We start from the raw sequence: 18124 nt of genomic DNA, 5'->3' as shown, positions 1-18124 counted from the left end.
TTCCCTCTTAAGCAGATATATCCATCAAACATCCATCAGAAACAGCCCCCCAGAATAATGCGCTCAACCCCAGAGACAGGCACATTACACACTAGAGTGCACAAACACACTGTCAAGTGCTGAAACTCCCTTTGACAGCCAAGCCTGTTCCCCCTTGCAGACACATGGACACATTATTACCCATCTTATGTGACACAACCTCAACACACATGTGCTACTGCCATATGGAGATAAGAATTTGTGGCTATGGTGGGGCTGCATCTGGGCCCCCAGAGTCCTCATCTCTGGCTGGGAACCACTGTTCTGGGACAGACGCAGTGATCAAGGAGAGGAAGGCTCACCTGCAGAAGGAGGGACAGCTAGAGAAGGAGAAGACCAGGAGGCACTTGGACTTCCTGGGCATCTTCCTCTTTGCCAGAGTGAGTGTGGGCAGGAGAGGCCTGAGCCTTTGGGCAGAAGCAAACCGGAAGGGATACCTGCACTCTGGCCCTGCCTCCTTAGATGGAGAATAGGAGCAGCTTGTCTTACGAGAACCTGTGGAAGTTTCAGTTGCCTTGGAGAAATGAAAATGATTCAAGTTGTCAAGCAGGGTATTTCAAGGCTATTTTTACTAGAGAATTAAACCTGATTCTGAACAATATCACACTGTTAAATAAGACACCTCAGGGAAATGCTATTCAAGGAAGCTTTTTTTTTTTTAAATCAGCTTGTTTGTTTGTTCTTTAACATTTTGTATTTCTTACTGAAATGAAAGTTGCTCAGTAGGGTACAACTCTTTGCAACCCAATGGACTGTAAAGTGCCAGGCTCTGCTGTCTGTGGAATTCTACATCAAGAATACTGGATGGGTAGCCATTGCTTTCTCCAGGGAATCTTCCTGACCAATGATCAACCTGGGTCTCCTGCATTGCAGGCTGATTCTTTACCCTCTGAGCCACTATCCCAGTTTTTATTGGAGTACACTCAATTATCAATGTGTGATAGTTTCAGGTGAACACTGAAGGGACTCAGTCATCAGGAAGCTTTTAAAATATTTCCTTTTCTGTTTTATTTCAAACTGTCTAAAGGTTTAAAAAATGTAAGCATGTGAGAGTTTACAGTATCCTAGAACAACTCAAACTCCCAGATCAACTTACAAATATTATCTTCTCATTATAATACTTACATTTTGTAACAAAAGAGAGATTGGTTTAAGAAAGAAAGAACAAAAATAGCAGCAACTCTGGAGGCCCAGGTCTGAGCTCTGCCTTCACCTTCACCCTCCCCCAGGTGGGCGGGGAGGTCCTCTCAGATAAGGCTGGGTGGTCAGGGAAGGTCAGCCACAGTCAGGGGAGGTCAGCCACAGTCAGAGGCAGTCAGCGATCCAGAAGCCACTGCACCATGAGTGTCTCTGCACTGAGCCCCTCCAGAGCCCTTGGTGGCGTCTCTGGGCTCCTGCAGGTGGTCTCCCTGCTCGGCCTGGTTCTGCTTCTGCTCAAGGCGGCACAGCTCTACCTGCGCAGACAGTGGCTGCTCAAAGCCCTTCATCAATTCCCGTCTCCTCCTTCCCACTGGTTCTATGGACACAGGAAAGAGGTAGGATGGAGCTGGATGGGGGAGTGGGAGGGTCGGGAGGTCCGGAGATCTAGAGCATGGTAATACTCAGCAAGTTCATACCTGGCCCTGTGCTTGCCTGAGAGCACAGATGTCCAGTCTGATGTATCAGCCCTGTGGTTCACTGTGTGTGGAGACAACAGACAGGAATCAAAGAAGGTGTCAAGTCACAGGATAAAAGGCTTACTTGCTGGGTTGTGTTATGTCAGGTATGGAAAAAAACTGGCTTGGTTGAATCAGTCTAAGGGATTTTCTTGTCCCATAAGGTCAGTGCCAGAAACCCACACCAGAGGCCACACACAGGAGCGAAACCCCATGATGAGGCCAGGTGAGGAGAACTGCCTGTCTGTTGTTCTCTCTCTGAACTATGAGCTCTTGAAACTGAGCCTGTAATCCTGCTCACCCTCAGCCCCCACAACAGAGCCTGCACAGAGCGGTGTCAGTCCATTGTGTGGAGGGACAGGCAGGAGGGAAAGGAGCAGCTTGCAGCTTGGGAGGGGCAGCACCTGCCCACCCAGCACTGGCACCAAAGCCTGGAGGTGGGGGAGCCAGAGCAAAGTCTGGGGCCACATGGAAAATGGCCACCAAGGGTCTGTGGCTTAAACAAGTTTTAGGAGATAATCAGAGGTTGCAGAGAGCTGAGCTCTCTCTTTCTCAGCAGCAGGATTAGAGCAGAGTGGAGACAAAGAGAAGAACTAGAAGCAGCCCAAGCCCCACGCAGACTAGCCCAGCACCTCTCTCCCCTCTCCTTCCTACTCTCCTGCACCCCAGGTCACTCAAGGTCCTCCCCCTCTGCCTGTGCATTCCAGCCTCTGGGACTCGGCTCCCATGTGCCCTCTCCCTAGAATGATCTCATCTCTCCTATGACTGTCTCACAAGCCCCAAGCCTAAGTCATTTTCATCCTGAATCTCCCAGGAGTGGAGAGGACACTCTTTTCCCCTTGGATGTCCTTCCCACAAGTCAGTGATAACTGGACTCAACTATTTCTCTCTGCAAGATAGTAGCTATGAGCTTCTTCTGGGAAATCTTGCCTCGGGTTCATCTTTCTACCCTGAAAGCATCTTGATAAATTACTAGTCAAAGAAAGAGCAAGTGCAGGAAGACTCTCCTAACATCCAGGTCTGAGTTAGGCCCCCTTCCCCAAAGCTTCCCCATAGGCTTTGTCTTCTGTCCATCACACTTTCATGACGCCCTCCTGTTCCAACCACTTGATCTCTCGTCTATTTCACTAGCCTGCAGGCTCCAAACAGACAAACATCTAGAGCCACATCCTAATTTAGTGCCTTGAATCTGTGTCTGGCACAGAGTTACTGCTCAGTAAACACAAGCTCAGTGAAGGAACGTGACCGAGTGTAGCCAAGTTGCCTTAGAGCTGGTGAGTCTTGATGGTAGAAGGATGCAGGCAGAGATCAGATACCAAACTGCAGAGGGTGGATCTGACTGACACAGAAGCCATTGAAATAAAGACGATGTGACTAAGTGGAACTTGCTTGAGATCAATTGCTGACAAGAAATCCAGAGGTAACTAAACAAACTGAGTCTCCAAAGTTGAGGAGAGGCAGTTGCTCTGTGGTAAAGATGAAAGGCCACCAGGTAGAGGGAAGAACACGAGCAGAGACCTGGAAGATGAGCAGGTGGACCCAGTGCAGGGAGGCTGGCATCAGCATCCTGGGGGCAGAGCAATGGGTCCTGTGGAATCACCAGCCTGTCAGGGCAAGAGAAGAGAGGGTAAAGTCAGAAAGTAAAGGCCATGTGGTCCACACTCAGGGGTGCACAAATATTCCACTACAAGATGTGAAGTGCATAAAATTTCTGACAATTAGTCAATGAAACTGAAATTAAAAATCCACATATCAAAATCTTATTTCAATACCACTTTATATGTGTACATGCAGAATAGGTCCTACAACTGTGCACAAACTCATTATGGAAAATAATATTACACACACAGAATAATATTTAAATTTTTTACTTAGCCATACACATTCCAAACATTTTCCATACTCATTTACTTTAACATGTATGCTGGGATAGCATCAAACATATATATGATCAGGATGGCAAATGAAACTAATATATAAATTCAATTCTTAAAATATCTATCTCTTCTCTAAATAAGCCAAATAATATGAAAAAACTGCTTACTTTCCCCAGGGGATCTTCCCAACAAGGCAGCGACCCAGTCTCCCAGGTTGTAGGCATGTTCCTTAACTCCTGAGCCACCAAGAAAGCCCACCAAGTGATATAAATTATCATAAATTGCTCAAGCAATTATGTAATTGTGTGCAAATTATTACCAACATTTTCACAAGCCATGGAGCTGTCTTTGATGTAAGACTCTGTAGGCAGTTTGTAGCGCTGGCCCATAACTCTACTTGACATGGGACAGATTCTGATCTTAGGAGAATGGTGGACACCCTACAAGGTTGGATGAAATTCCAGGTCAGAAGAAATAGTTCTAAACTCTTAGTTCTGCTGATGGATCCTGGTACCCTTCCAGGCCTTCACCTCCACTCCTGTTGTGGAACTCAAAGAAAGAAGTCATTGACATGTCTTTCCCTTGGTGACAGTTTGAAGAGGAGGGTGAGCTGCCACACCTACTGAAAAGGGTAGAGAAATACCCAAGGGCCTGTGTTTGCTGGATGTGGGGCACAAGGGCCTTCATATTGGTCTACGACCCTGACTACATGAAGATGGTCCTGGGGAGATCAGGTGAGAGGGGAACCCTCAGCTGGAGACAACATTTCATTTGAGTACATGTCCCTGGGTGTGAAATTCCACAAGTCACAGGCACACCAGATGCCAAGGCCAGAATTCCTCCAAACACCATCCCAACCAAAGCCAGATAAGGACAGCATTTACTATTAATAAATGCTTTAGTCCTGGTGGGGCTGGTTTCTCTTTTATGTCTTTTGTCTTTTTACAAACATATTGAGATGATCCCAGGCCTGGAGCCAATTCTCTCTCCACACTGTCCTGGGCACCATTCACTGTTGCCTGTCCTGGGTCTTGAGATGGCCAGACCACCACCGATTGTAGAAAAAGCACAGATTCTGTCTCATTCTATGGCACTGAACAGAGTTTATGTTTCAGGGCAATTCACCATCTTAGTCCTTTTGGTGTTCTGCTCTGCAACACTGAGGCTACTTTCCTGGGATCACGGTGACTATCAGGACAGAGAGAGTCAGGGATGGGAGGCAAGTGGGTGGTGGCTTCAGCCTGACTGCCATTAGACAAGCACCAGGAAGGGAAGGGAGCCCATGGTCTAGACCTCAGCTACTCTAGAGGCTGTCTGCCATGTTTGGTCCCATCCATCTTCCCTCCTTACTTTTCAGACCCAAAGGCTAACGTTGCCTACAGACACCTGAAGCCCTGGATTGGTAAGTACATTTAAATACAACTGCAAACCACCCACCCGTTAGGTTAATCAAGAGCGGTCTCTGTGTAAATGGAGAAGAACAGGTGCCAGGCACCCTCACCTCTGAGTCAAACCTCAATTTTCTGATAATACCGTCAGTCTTTGTAATGGCGCTGTAGCCCTCCTCAAGCCTAGCCACTTCCTCATCACTTCTCAGTCTTTTCTAATGTTCCCAGCCTGACTTCTTGATAAGTTCTTTTATCACCTGCCCCTCTACGGTTTTGCGACCTCATTGCTGTCATAGTCACATGCTGTGGACAGACATATTGGAAATTCACATCCCTGAAGTATATTGGCCTCGCCGACCCTTGCCCCTGATGAAATTTCTCCTGACACCCTTTTTCTCCCAAGATGGCCCTACTCTCCGTGACACCCATACACACCTATCTGTGGCTCAGGGACAGGTTTGCTGCTGTTGGAGGGGCAGATGTGGTTCCAGCACTGGCAGATGCTGACCCTAGCCTTCCACTATGACATCCTGAAGCCCTACGTGGGAATCATGGCCGACTGTGTCCGAGTGATGCTGGTGAGCCCATCCCTTGTAACCATATGCACTAGAATCCAGCACAACTGACATAGTCCACTATCAGACACTTACATCCCTCTTACACTCATTGAATATAGCCACCCAGATTGATGCATTCATGACTTAGTACGAGACAGCACTCATTAAAACTAGTTGGGACAGAGGAACTTCTAAGCATCGAGTGGATCCATAGTTTTCTCCTCACCAGGAGAATCAGGGCCATGGTGTATTCAGGGTCCACTCTTCTCCCATCTCCATTTCTGAACACAGGGGAATGGAGCAAGGAGGTCAGCTCAAACTGGCCCTGGCTAGCCTGGACAGTGGCAGCTTTGTTGGCAGAGTGGACATCCCAGGATGTCACACAGGTGGGCTCTGGCCTGGGTTCCATGGCTTCTGCACATCACTCAGCCATTCATAGGAGGGAATGAGTCCAGATCTACACTCACAAAGCTGGGTCTTCAAAAATATCACCTCTGATCCAGACCAGGTACCACCTGTTCTTAGCTAACATTAGATGAATGAAAGGAATTGAATAGCTCATGCCCTGTCTTGGAGCCCCATTAGAGTCACTTTAGCTTTTCCTTGCCATGAAATATTTGCTTCCTAGTGTTGGATATCACCTGTCCAGATCTGACCTCAGGACACAAAAGTTCTCCCTTTGTCCCCTGAGAAACTATGCTATCTCCTCTGCCAAAGGTGGTTATTTTCATAGCTTATTCCAAATATTCAGGATTAATTAGGATATTAGAAGAGAATATAACTGCATACATAAGAAAGATTCAGAAAAATAGGCATCACGTTTCACACGGGTGTTACAGCCCTAAGCTTCCAAAAGATGTCTGCTTAGGAAATGAGGAAATCTCATCTGAAGGTGTAGAGACAGAGAGAAAGCCTGGCCTTGCAGCACAGGTCTTCTGGGGAAGCAGAGCAGGGTCGGTGCCTCCTCCCTCCACAGGACAAGTGGGAGGAGCTCGCCAGCCAGGATTCACATCTGGAGATCTTCGGGCATGTCTCCTCGATGACCCTGGACACCATCATGAAGTGCGCCTTCAGCCACCAGGGCAGTGTCCAGACGGACAGGTCAGTGACAGCTCTTCAACGGCAGGGTCCTGTTTTCACCAATGGGAAGGACTTACCTGAGAGTCAGAAAGGGCAGTGTGGATGCTTATCAGCACAAAAAGTAACGTTCTCCAGAGAGACATGCACCATGGTCAAATTCCACCTAGACCGCCCTTGAATCAGTCAGAGGTCCCTGACTCCTGTACAGGGAGAAGCCTGGCCGCACAGAAAGCTTGTGAAGGTCTCCAGGGGGAGGACTCCAGGGCAATGAGGAGGAAACCACAATGCCTCAGTGGACCTGAGGAGTCCTCCATCCAGAGCCTCAGTCCCTCTCCAGGTCAGAGGCTCCCTCAACTCCAGTCTCTTCAGTGTCCTCTCCCTTCAGGAACGCACAGTCCTACACCCAGGCCATCAATGACATCAGTCATCTGATTTTTTCCCGACTGAGGAATGGTTTCCACCAGAATGACCTCATCTACAGGCTGACCCCTTAAGGCCGCAGGAGCCACCAGGCCTGCCACATTGCCCATCAACACACAGGTTCTCCTCCCCATCATGGGCTGCTCCCCCACCTTCCTCAGGCTCATGTGGCCTAACCCTGACCCCTTAGGCAGAGCCCAGACTTCTGTTCTTATTCAGGAGCTGGCATACACCAGCCTGCTGCAGGAATGGGGAACCCAGAGGTTGGGGTGCCAGGTGTTTAATAGGAATTTACAGGAGTCACCAGGTTGGTGATGATCGACTGAGACCCCCTCCCAGCAGCATTCAGGCAGAGCCCCCATGGGCTGTGTCACTCAGGGATTTCCATCTGAGTAGATGATGCTGGAGCTCTCAGTCCTGACATACTCACCCAATCCCACCCTCACCTCATCTATCCTGGCACCTAGAATGGGCTTGAGGGGCAGATGGGTTTATGATGAGTGCAGAATCTGAGCCCCCAGAGTGCTATGTTTGGGTGGGAACCACTGTTTTGGGACAGACGCAGTGATCAAGGAGAGGAAGGCTCACCTGCAGAAGGAGGGAGAGCTGGAGAAGGTGAGGAGCAGGAGGCACTTGGACTTCCTGGACATCCTCCTCTTTGCCAGAGTGAGTGTGGGCAGGAGAGGCCTGAACTTTTGGGCAGAAGCAAACCGGAAGAGCATACCTGCACTGTGGCCCTGTCTCCACAGATGGAGAATGGGAGCAGCTTGTCTGATGAGGACCTCCGTGCTGAAGTGGACATGTTCATGTTTGAGGGTCACGACACCACAGCCAGTGGCATCTCCTAGATCCTCTATGCTCTAGCCTCCCACCCCGAGCATCAGCAGAGGTGTCGGGAAGAGATTCAGAGCCTCCTGGGGGATGGTGCTTCCATAACCTGGTGAGTGTCCTGGAGATGGAAGAACCCTGTCCTATCTGAACTCGAGAGAATCCCTGGTTGTCCAGTCCTTCCTGCCTTCAGATGGGCTTCCTTTCAGGGACCATCTGGAGCTGATGCCCTACACCACCATGTGCATCAAGGAGGCCATGAGACTCTATCCACCAGTACCAGTCATCAACAGAGAGCTTAACAAGCCCATCACCTTCCCTGATGGTCGCTCCTTACCTGCAGGTATGAACTTCACCTCACCACTCAGCTAAGCACTCTGTAGGACCACATGCTAGACCAGTAATCCACCTGTGGATTTCCAGTTTCTGGATGCTCTGACTCTTGTCTGCCTGAAGACAATATTTATTCTGTAGTTTGAATGACTTTTAAAAAATGCTTCTCCATAAAACTTTGGATTAATACTATCATATATTCAACAATCCTACTACTGGGAATATACCCTGGGAAAACCAGAATCAAAAAAGCACACATGCTGCAGTGTTTTTTGCAGCATTGTTTACAATAGCGAGGATATGGAAGCAACTTAGGTGTCCATTGACTGCTGCTGCTGCTAGGTCATTTCAGTCGTGTCCGACTCTGTGCGACCCCATTGACGGCAGCCCACCAGGCTCCGCCGTCCCTGAGATTCTCCAGGCAAGAACACTGGAGTGGGTTGCCATTTCCTTCTCCAGTGCATGAAAGTGAAAAGTGAAAGTGAATTCGCTCAGTCGTGTCCGACTCTTAGCAACCCCATGTACTGCAGTCGACCAGGCTCCTCCGTCCATGGGGTTTTCTAGGCAAGAGTACTGGATGGAGTGCCATTGCCTTCTCCTAGGTGTCCACTGACAGATGAATGGATAATGAAGACGTGGTGTGTATACATAATGGAATATTACTCAGTATAAAATGGAAGAAATCTCAATCAGTTGCAGTGAGATGGAAGAGTCTGTTATGCAGAGTAAAGCACTCAGAAAGAGAAAACAAATGTGGTATATTAACACACACACATGTAAACAGAAAATTAACAAGGAAACACAAACTTTAAATGATACAATAGACCAGTTAGACCTAATAGATGTCTATAGGACATTTCACCCCAAAATAATGAATTTCACCTTTTTCTCAAGTGCACACAGAACTTTTTCCAGGATAGATCACATCCTGGGCCATAAATCTAGCCTTGGTAAATTCAAAAAAATTGAAATCATTCCAAGCATCTTTTCTGACCACAATGCAGTAAGATTAAATCTCAATTATAGGAGAAAAACTATTAAAAATGCCAACATATGGAGGCTGAACAACACACTGCTGAATAATGAACAAATCATAGAAGAAAGCAAAAGAGAAATCAAAATATGCATAGAAATGAATGAAAATGAAAACACAACAACCCAAAACCTCTGGGACACTCTAAAAGCAGTGTTAAGGGGAAAGTTCATAGCAATACAGGCACACCTCAAGAAAGAAGAAAAATGTCAACTAAATAACCTAACTCTACATCTAAAGAAACTAGAAAAGGAAGAAATGAAGAACCCCAGGGTTAGTAGAAGGAAAGAAATCGTAAAAATTAGGGCAGAGATAAATGCAAAAGAAACAAAAGAGACCATAGCAAAAATCAACAAAGCCAAAAGCTGGTTCTTTGAGAAGGTAAATAAAATTGACAAACCACTAGCCAGACTCATCAAGAAACAAAGGGAGAAGAACCAAATCAATAAAATTAGAAATGAAAATGGAGAGATCACAATTGACAACACAGAAATACAAAGGATTATTAGAGAATACTATCAGCAATTATATGGCAATAAAATGAATAACTTGGAAGAAATGGATAAATTCTTAGAAAAGTACAACCTTGCAAAACTGAACCAGGAAGAAATAAAAAATCTTGACAGACCCATCACAAGCATGGAATTAGAGGCTGTAATCAGAAATCTTCCAGCAAACAAAAGCCCAGGTCCAGATGGCTTCACAGCTGAATTCCACCAAAAATTTAGAGAAGAGGTAACACCTATTCTACTCAAACTCTTCCAGAAAATTGCTGAGGAAGGGAAACTTCCAAACTCATTCTATGAGGCCACCATCACCCTAATCCCAAAACCTGGTAAAGATCACCAAAAAAAGAAAACTACAGGCCAATATCACTGATGAACATAGATGCAAATTTCCCGGGACGAATTCATGTCAATATATGGCAAAACCAACCAATATAATATTGTAAAATAATTTGCCTCCAATAAAAAATAAATTAATTACTTAAAAAAAATCCTTAACAAAATTCTAGCAATCAGAATCCAACAACATCATACATCATGACCAAGTGAGCTTTATCCCAGGAATGCAAGGATTCTTCAATATCCACAAATCAATCAACGTAATACACTGCATTAACAAACTGAAAAATAAAAATTTATTATCACAATAAATGCAGAGAAAGCCTTCGACAAAATTCAACATCCATTTATGATAAAAACCCTCCAGAAAGTGGGAATAGAAGGGACATACCTCAACATAATAAAAGCTATATATGACAAACCCACAGCAAACATTATCCTCAATGGTGAAAAACTGAAAGCATTTCCCCTAAAGTCAGGAGCAAGACAAGGGTGCCCACTTTCACCACTACTATTCAACATAGTTCTGGAAGTTTTGGCTACAGTAATCAGAGCAGAAAAAGACATAAAAGGAATACAAATTGGAAAAGAAGAAGTAAAACTTTCACTGTTTGCTGATGACATGATCCTCTACACAGAAAACCCTAAAGACTCTACCAGAAAACTACTAGAGCTAATCAATGAATACAGTAAAGTTGCAGGATATAAAATCAACACACAGAAATCCCTTGCATTCCTATACACTAATAATGAGAAAATAGAAAGAGAAATTAAGGAAACTATTCCATTCACTGTTGCAACGAAAAGAATTAAATACTTAGGAATATATCTACCTAAGGAAACAAAAGACTTGTACATAGAAAACTATAAAACACTAGTGAAAGTAATCAAAAGGACACTAATAGATGGAGAAATGTGCCGTGTTCATGGATTGGAAGAATAAATATTGTGAAAATGAGTATACTACCCAAAGTAATTTATACATTCAATGCAACCCCTATCAAGCTACCAACGATATTTTTCACAGAACTAGAACAAATAATCTCACAATTTGTATGGAAATACAAAAAACCTTGAATAGCCAAAGCAATCTTGAGGAAGAAGAATGGAACTGGGGGATTTAACCTGCCGGACTTCAGGCTCTACTACAAAGCCACAGTCATCAAGACATTATGGTACTGGCATAAAGACAGAAATATAGATCAATGGAACAAAATAGAAAGCCCAGAGATAAACCCACGCACCTATAGACACCTTATCTTTGACAAAGGATGCAAGAATACAAAATGGAGAAAAGACAGTCTCTTCAACAAGTGGTGCTGGGAAAACTGGTCAGCCACTTGTAAAAGAATGAAACTAGAACACTACCTAACACCATACACCAAAATAAACTCAAAATGGATTAGAGAGCTAAATGTAAGACCAGAAACTATAAAACTCCTAGAGGAGAACATAGGCAAAACACTCTCCAATATAAATCACAGCAGGATCCTCCAAGACCCACCTCCCAGAATATTGGAAATAAAAACAAAAATAAATGAATGGGACCTAATTAAAATCAAAAGCTTCTGCACAGCAAAGGAAACTGTAAGCAAGGTGAAAAGACAGCCTTCAGAATGGGAGAAATTAATAGCAAATGAAACAACTGACAAAGAATTAATCTCCAGAATATACAAGCAGCTCCTGGAGCTCAATTCCAGAAAAATAAATGACCCAATCAAAAAATGGGCCAAAGAACTAAACAGACATTTCTCCAAAGAAGACATACAGATGGCTAACAAACACATGAAAAAATGCTCAACATCCCTCATAATCAGAGAAATGCAAATCAAAACCACAGTGAGATACCATTTCACACCAGTCAGAATGGCTGCTATCCAAAAGTCTACATGCAATAATGCTGGAGAAGGTGTGGAGAGAAGGGAACCCTCTTCCACTGTTGGTGGGAATGCAAACTAGTACAGCCACTATGGAGAACAGTGTGGAGATTCCTCAAAAACTGGAAATAGAACTGCCATATGATCCAGCAATCGCACTCTTGGGCGTACACACCGAGGAAACCAGAATTGAAAGAAACACATGTACTCCAATGTTCATTGCAGCACTGTTTATAATAGCGAGGACATGGAAGCAACCTAGATGTCCATCTGCAGATGAATGGATAAGAAAGCTTTGGTACATATACACAACGGAGTATTTTTCAGCCATCAAAAAGAATGCATTTGAATCAGTTCTAATGAAGTGGATGAAATTGGAGCCTATTATACAGCGTGAAGTCAGCCTGAAAGAAAAACATCAATACAGTATACTAACACATATATATGGAATTTAGAAAGACAATAACTATAACCCTGTATACGAGACAGCAAAAGAGACATAGCTGTATAGAACAGTCTTTGGGACTCTGTGGGAGAGGGTGAAGGTGGGATGATTTGGGAGAATGGCATTGTAGCATGTATATTATCACATGTGAAATGAATCACCAGAACAGGTTCGATGCATGATATAGGATGCTCGGGGCTGGTGCATGGGGATGACCTGGAGGGAGGATATGGGGAAGAGGGAGGTGGGAGGGGGGTTCAAGAAAGGGAACACATGTACACCCGGGGCAGATTCATGTCAATGCATGGCAAAACCAACCAATATGTTAATGGAAAGTAATTTGCCTCCAATAAAAAAAATAATAACGAAACAAAATTTTTAAAAAGGCAAAAAAAAAAAAACCCACACACATGTAAATATAGAATCTAGGAAAATAGTGCTGATGAACTTATTTGCAGAAAAGGAATGTAGATGCAGACATAGGCAGTGGACTTGTGGACGCAGGAGGGGAAGGAGAGGGTAGTATTAATTGAATAAGTAACATCGACATAGATAGACTATCATGTGTAAAATATTAGTATGTATCTAGTGGAAAGCTGCTATATAAAAGGAAGCCCAGCCTGATGCTCTGAGATGACCTAGAGGGGTGGAATGGGAAGGGGGAGAGAGGTGCACATGGAGGGGCTACAGCTGTTGTTTAGTTGCCAAGTCATGTCTGGCTCTTTTGCCACCCCAACGGGCTCCACTGTCCATGACATTTCTCAGGCAAGAATACTGGAGCGAGTTGCCATTTCCTTCTCCATATATATACATACATCAGTTCAGTCAGTTCAGTTCAGTCGCTCATTAACTGTGCCTTATTTGTACGGTTGTATGGCAGAAACCAACATACCACTGTAAAGTAATTAACCTCTGCTGCCAGAGAAGGCAATGGCAAGCCACTCCAGTACTCTTGCCTAGAAAATCCCATGGATGGAGGAGCCTGGTAGGCTGCAGTCCGTGGGGTTGCTAAGGGTCGGACACGACTGAGCAACTTCACTTTCACTTTTCACTTTCACACATTGGAGAAGGAAATGGCAACCCACTCCAGTGTTCTTGCCTGGAGAATCCCAGGGACGGGGGAGCCTGGCAGGCTTCCGTCTATGGGGTCACACAGAGTCGGACACGACTGAAGTGACTTAGCAGCAGCAGCAGTTATGGCCCAGCTTTTAAAAGAATCAAGTTTTAAGTCATCTCACCAGTTGAAGAACCATCACCAGCTGATGTGATTTCTGAGGGCAAAAACAACATGGACAGGGTGGTAGAAGAAGGTAGTTATAATAGATAGTTATGACCACATGTAAAGAATCTGCTTGCAATGCAGGAGACCTGGGTTCAATCCCTGGGTCAGGAAGATTCCCTGGAGAAGGGAATGGCTAGCTAAGTCACTTCAGTCATGTCCGACTCTGTGTGACCCCATAGACGGAAGCCTGCCAGGCTTCCCCCGTCCCTGGGATTCTCCAGGCAAGAACACTGGAGTGGGTTGCCATTTCCTTCTCCAATGTGTGAAAGTGAAAAGTCAAAGTGAACTCGCGCAGTCGTGTCCGACCCTTAGCGACCCCACAGACTGCAGCCTACCAGTCTCCTCCATCCATGGGATTTTCTAGGCAAGAGTACTGGAGTGGCTTGCCATTGCCTTCTCCGAATTAACCGCTACTGAAAGAAAAAAATGTTTGACACAAAACTTGAAAGTAACAAAGCTCAACAAATAAATGTTGACCCTTCTGTGCAGTCTTATGATGGAGCCTAAAATTCTAGTTCCTTGAATCATGAAGGCTTAAGAGAAAAGCAGAAGCAGGGGGAGGCATGGTTCTTCCATATGGGGTGTAAGTAAAGGAGGGAGCTCAAGAGACTCCACTGTCATGGGTCAGAGGGTCTAGTCTCTGAGGTGCCCTCTGGTGGATGGCAAAGAGCAGGTGATGATGAGGTCTGAGAGCCCTGCCATGGCTGGAGGCCACCCACTGACTCAGCACCCATTGGGTCTGAATCCCAGCCCTGTTCCCTCCTAACTGTGGGATCATAGACCCAACCCATAAGCTCTTTGAGGCTCAGATGCTTCATGGGCTTGTGGGGACAGGAGTGCTTGCGTGAGGATTAAATGATTCTTGCACATTCCCCAGGTTCATGTTGGCACTTAATAAATGTGAGTTGTCACCCGAGCTGCTCCTAAGTGTAACCTTGCAGTTCTTTTAATTCTCAATCTGGGGCTTTGCTCACCTACCCCTAGTCTGTGATCGTGTGCTTTGTCATGCCCCACCCACCTGTCTTGCAAGAGCATCATGTCATTCAGACTGACAGAGGGTGCTCCCATGGTGGCTTCCAGGACTTTTGTGAAGATGCACATCCCCTGCACTATGAGAACATCAGGCTTCTCTCTCTCCTCTGCCACACAGGAATCTTAGTCTCCCTCTCCATTTATGGACTTCATCACAACCCGAAGGTGTGGCCGAACCCAGAGGTATAATGGATGTAGGAGGAGGAGATGGGAGGCTCTCTCGACACCAGACCCTTCCCCTGCTCCCTCTCTGGGACTCTTATCCCCCCCGGTGGGTTCATGTGAGGGGTTTGACCCCAAATGTCCTGGCCCCGGTGCTCTCACTGCTGGTGTTTGACCCAACCCGGTTTGCGCCAGGTTCTACTCGACACAGCCATGCCTTCCTGCCCTTCTCAGGAGGACCCAGGTGAGGCCTCTGTCCTGGGGGAAGGAAGTGTCACTGGTTGCTACCCAATATGTGTGACTCTCTACCTTCACATGTGGAGGTAGCCACATGTGACAATTGCTAGGTTAGTTAGCCTTCAAAATACAAGGAAGTTCTGTCCTTGTATGTTGATAGGCTGAGAAGGAGGTGTGGGTCTCCATGTACACAAAGTTATTCAGGACTCACCACAATGACACTGACCTCCCACTGTCCACAAGGATTGACCACATTTCCGTGTCAGTGGCCAATCCAAAGTATCCAGGGTTTTCCTCACATAGGAGTATGACGTTTTAGCATTACAAATCTTCATGAAATTTAAACTAACATGTTTGGTTAGCACAATTTCAGTCACCTTAAAAGATGATTTTCTCTGTTCCCACCTTCCTAGTCAGCCCACTGCTTTCTGCTTAATTCACCTGTCCACCCTCACTGTATTCGTCGTGCTTGCCTGGATTGGGACTTCCATGTCCTGAGGCTTCAAGTCATGTATGTGATCAGTTATAGTTGTAGTTTGAAGAAAGTTTCACAGTCATGAGTGTGCTCTCACTTCCTGCAGTCCATCCGACATACATTTGACTGTGTATCCCGTGGCATATATTTTCTGTTGGCAAAATTCTTTACAAAAAGCAGAGTGTAGATACCATAGTCCCAGATTGTACAGAGGAATGTTAGTAAGAAAAATGTTAAAGTGGGGACAATCAAGTCCGCTTTGGGGACTCTATTGCTGATCCTGCTCATGACGCCAGTGTCTCACAGTTCACAGTGTGCACACTGTTTGCTGAAACCAGGATAGACGAAGCGTCAGCTAAGAGGCTGGGAGAGGACTGGAGGAGCCTAAGAACTGCAGACACGTTTATTTTCTGCTGGCTGTGTTATGGCCGCCATAACACAGCTCTGTCCTCCGTGACTCAGCCGCCGTAGCAGCAGCCGTAAACACCATAGCAAAGCTAGAACATAACCCCACATGACATTACCATGAGGTTGCTCCAATGTAGCCCCAGTGCAGCAGTAACCAGGGCATTCATAGTGAAACTCCTAAAGGCATAGCCCACACCTCCTCCAGAGCTTTTCCAGGTGGAGCTCATATAACAGAAGTAGCCAGAGTCCAAGCGAGTACCATGTGACGCATGTACGCAGTGCTATATGTGGTCCAGCTGTTCCATAATCGTTAGTTACAAACCCTGAGGCAACAGTGAGGACCGCAGGGCGAGAGCGCCTGACAACGCCATCTTGGCTAATGTGCTCTTTCCCTGCAGGGGGAGACTATTTTGTGTTTGACACGTGCATTTCAAAAATCTATTGCATGTGAAACATAAAGCACCCTTGAAATAGCTGTTAGCCTGGATGATACACTCCTAAATGATTGCTGTGAAGATCTTAAAGGCTACAGAACGTCCCCTGAAATAGTAACTTCAGTGACTTGGTAGGAACAAGCTTTTTCTGACCGTACAGATCTAGGAAACTTTCAGTTGGTAAATCAACCTTTACAGAACAGTGTTGAAGCAAACTGTCTTCCTGAATTGATTCTCGGATTTGGTTTACACCAGGGTCCAGTCCTTCCTTGTAGACATGGCTGCAGGTCATGAAGCTGCCACTAGAGGGCAGGAGGGATTAGGCGGTTTGATTCCTAGGTCAGACCAAGTATTTCTTATAATCTCATTGCACTTGAGTTGTTTTCAACTCAATCAATATTGTTCAAATGTGAAAGTATGTATTAAGTGTGTCTCCGTGTACCAAGACACTGGGATGTGTCCTCCCTGTGATGCGGAACAGAGCAGGCCTGGAACTACTGTGGCTTTAGAGGGAGGGGAGGAATGGAGGCTGAAAAGGCCTGATGAGGAGCCCAAGGGATGATTAGGAGGGGCATTTCTGGATTAGAATGGGAAGGCTCCAAAGGTAGATTAACTGAAGGGCTGAGGGAGATAGGAAGCCAGGCCATTAACTGGGAGGGAATTGGTCCAGTAGGTTCAGGATGGTTAACCCTTGTCCTCTCCAGGAAGCCTCCCTGTTGCCATTCTGATTCCTTGCACAACACTGTCTTGTCGTCACTGGGAACTGTGCAACCTGTTTGTCCACCGTAGGTGGTAAGGTCCTGAGAGGGTGTCCACCCTGCCCCTACAGTGCCCTGGGCTGACCTGAAACCAGGAATTGCCAATGGACGAGTGAATAAAGTACTAGTTCACAGTTCTTGATCCAATTGACTTGACTCTGTGGCTTAGAGCACTGATGCTCCCCAGGTTTTCCTGCTGAGAGCAGAAATAGGAGTTAGGAGCTCGTCCTTAGACAGGTGGGCTTTGTAATCTGAGACGGGGAGAGCTTTGCTGGCAAGTTCAGTCTGATGAGTAAGGAAGGGATCAGGGCTGGACCACTTGGAGGAGAGCCGTGATTCCCTGTGCTCAGCAGGGTTTAGAAGCCTCTGCTTACTTCCTCTTTATCTCCCAACCCAGGAACTGCATCGGGAAGCAGTTTGCCATGAATGAGTTGAAGGTGGCCGTGGCCCTGACTTTGCTTCGCTTTGAGCTGTCACCGGATCCCTCCAGGGTCCCTGTGCCCATGCCAGTCATTGTGCTGAGATCCAAAAATGGGATCCACTTGCAGCTCAGGAAGCTCTCTGATCCAGGTGGAGACACAGACAAGCTCTGAGGGCCCCTGCCTGCCACCTGTCTTGCTGTCACTCTCTCCTGTCCTTGTCCCTTTGCCCACTTCCTGCTTCTGTCTGCCCCCTGCTCGCATGCCTCATCTCCTGCCTCCTGCCCTGCAGACTTTCTGCCCTTCTCCTCTCCCCTTTCTCCAGGCTCCCGATCCACTTGTGTCTCCACCCATCTCTGACCCCCTGCATCTCTGTCTGCCCACCCCCATCCTGATCACCCACAATCCTCCAGTCTGTTGGTTCTCTCCTGTGTTTCTCCCCTCTGCCTGCCTGTCTAACCCCGAACTCACTTCCGTTTTGATGGTAAAATGAATTGTCTCTGCCTTAGGGACTTAGAACAGCACAGAGTTATCCTCTAT

At 46.1% G+C, this 18124-nt stretch overlaps 1 pseudogene; it reads left to right on the top strand.

Moving 5' to 3' along the window:
* Positions 1 to 1379: 1379 nt before the first annotated feature.
* On the top strand, positions 1380 to 17758 carry LOC129540808 (taurochenodeoxycholic 6 alpha-hydroxylase-like; annotated as a pseudogene).
* Positions 17759 to 18124: the final 366 nt, after the last annotated feature.

Source organism: Moschus berezovskii, chromosome 4 (assembly GCF_049115385.1).
Source record: "Moschus berezovskii isolate FMDL1 chromosome 4, NW_MosBer_1.0, whole genome shotgun sequence".
Lineage (NCBI taxonomy): Eukaryota > Metazoa > Chordata > Mammalia > Artiodactyla > Moschidae > Moschus > Moschus berezovskii.
Note: the sequence above shows the minus strand (reverse complement) of the source record. Positions and strands in the feature narration are given on the sequence as shown.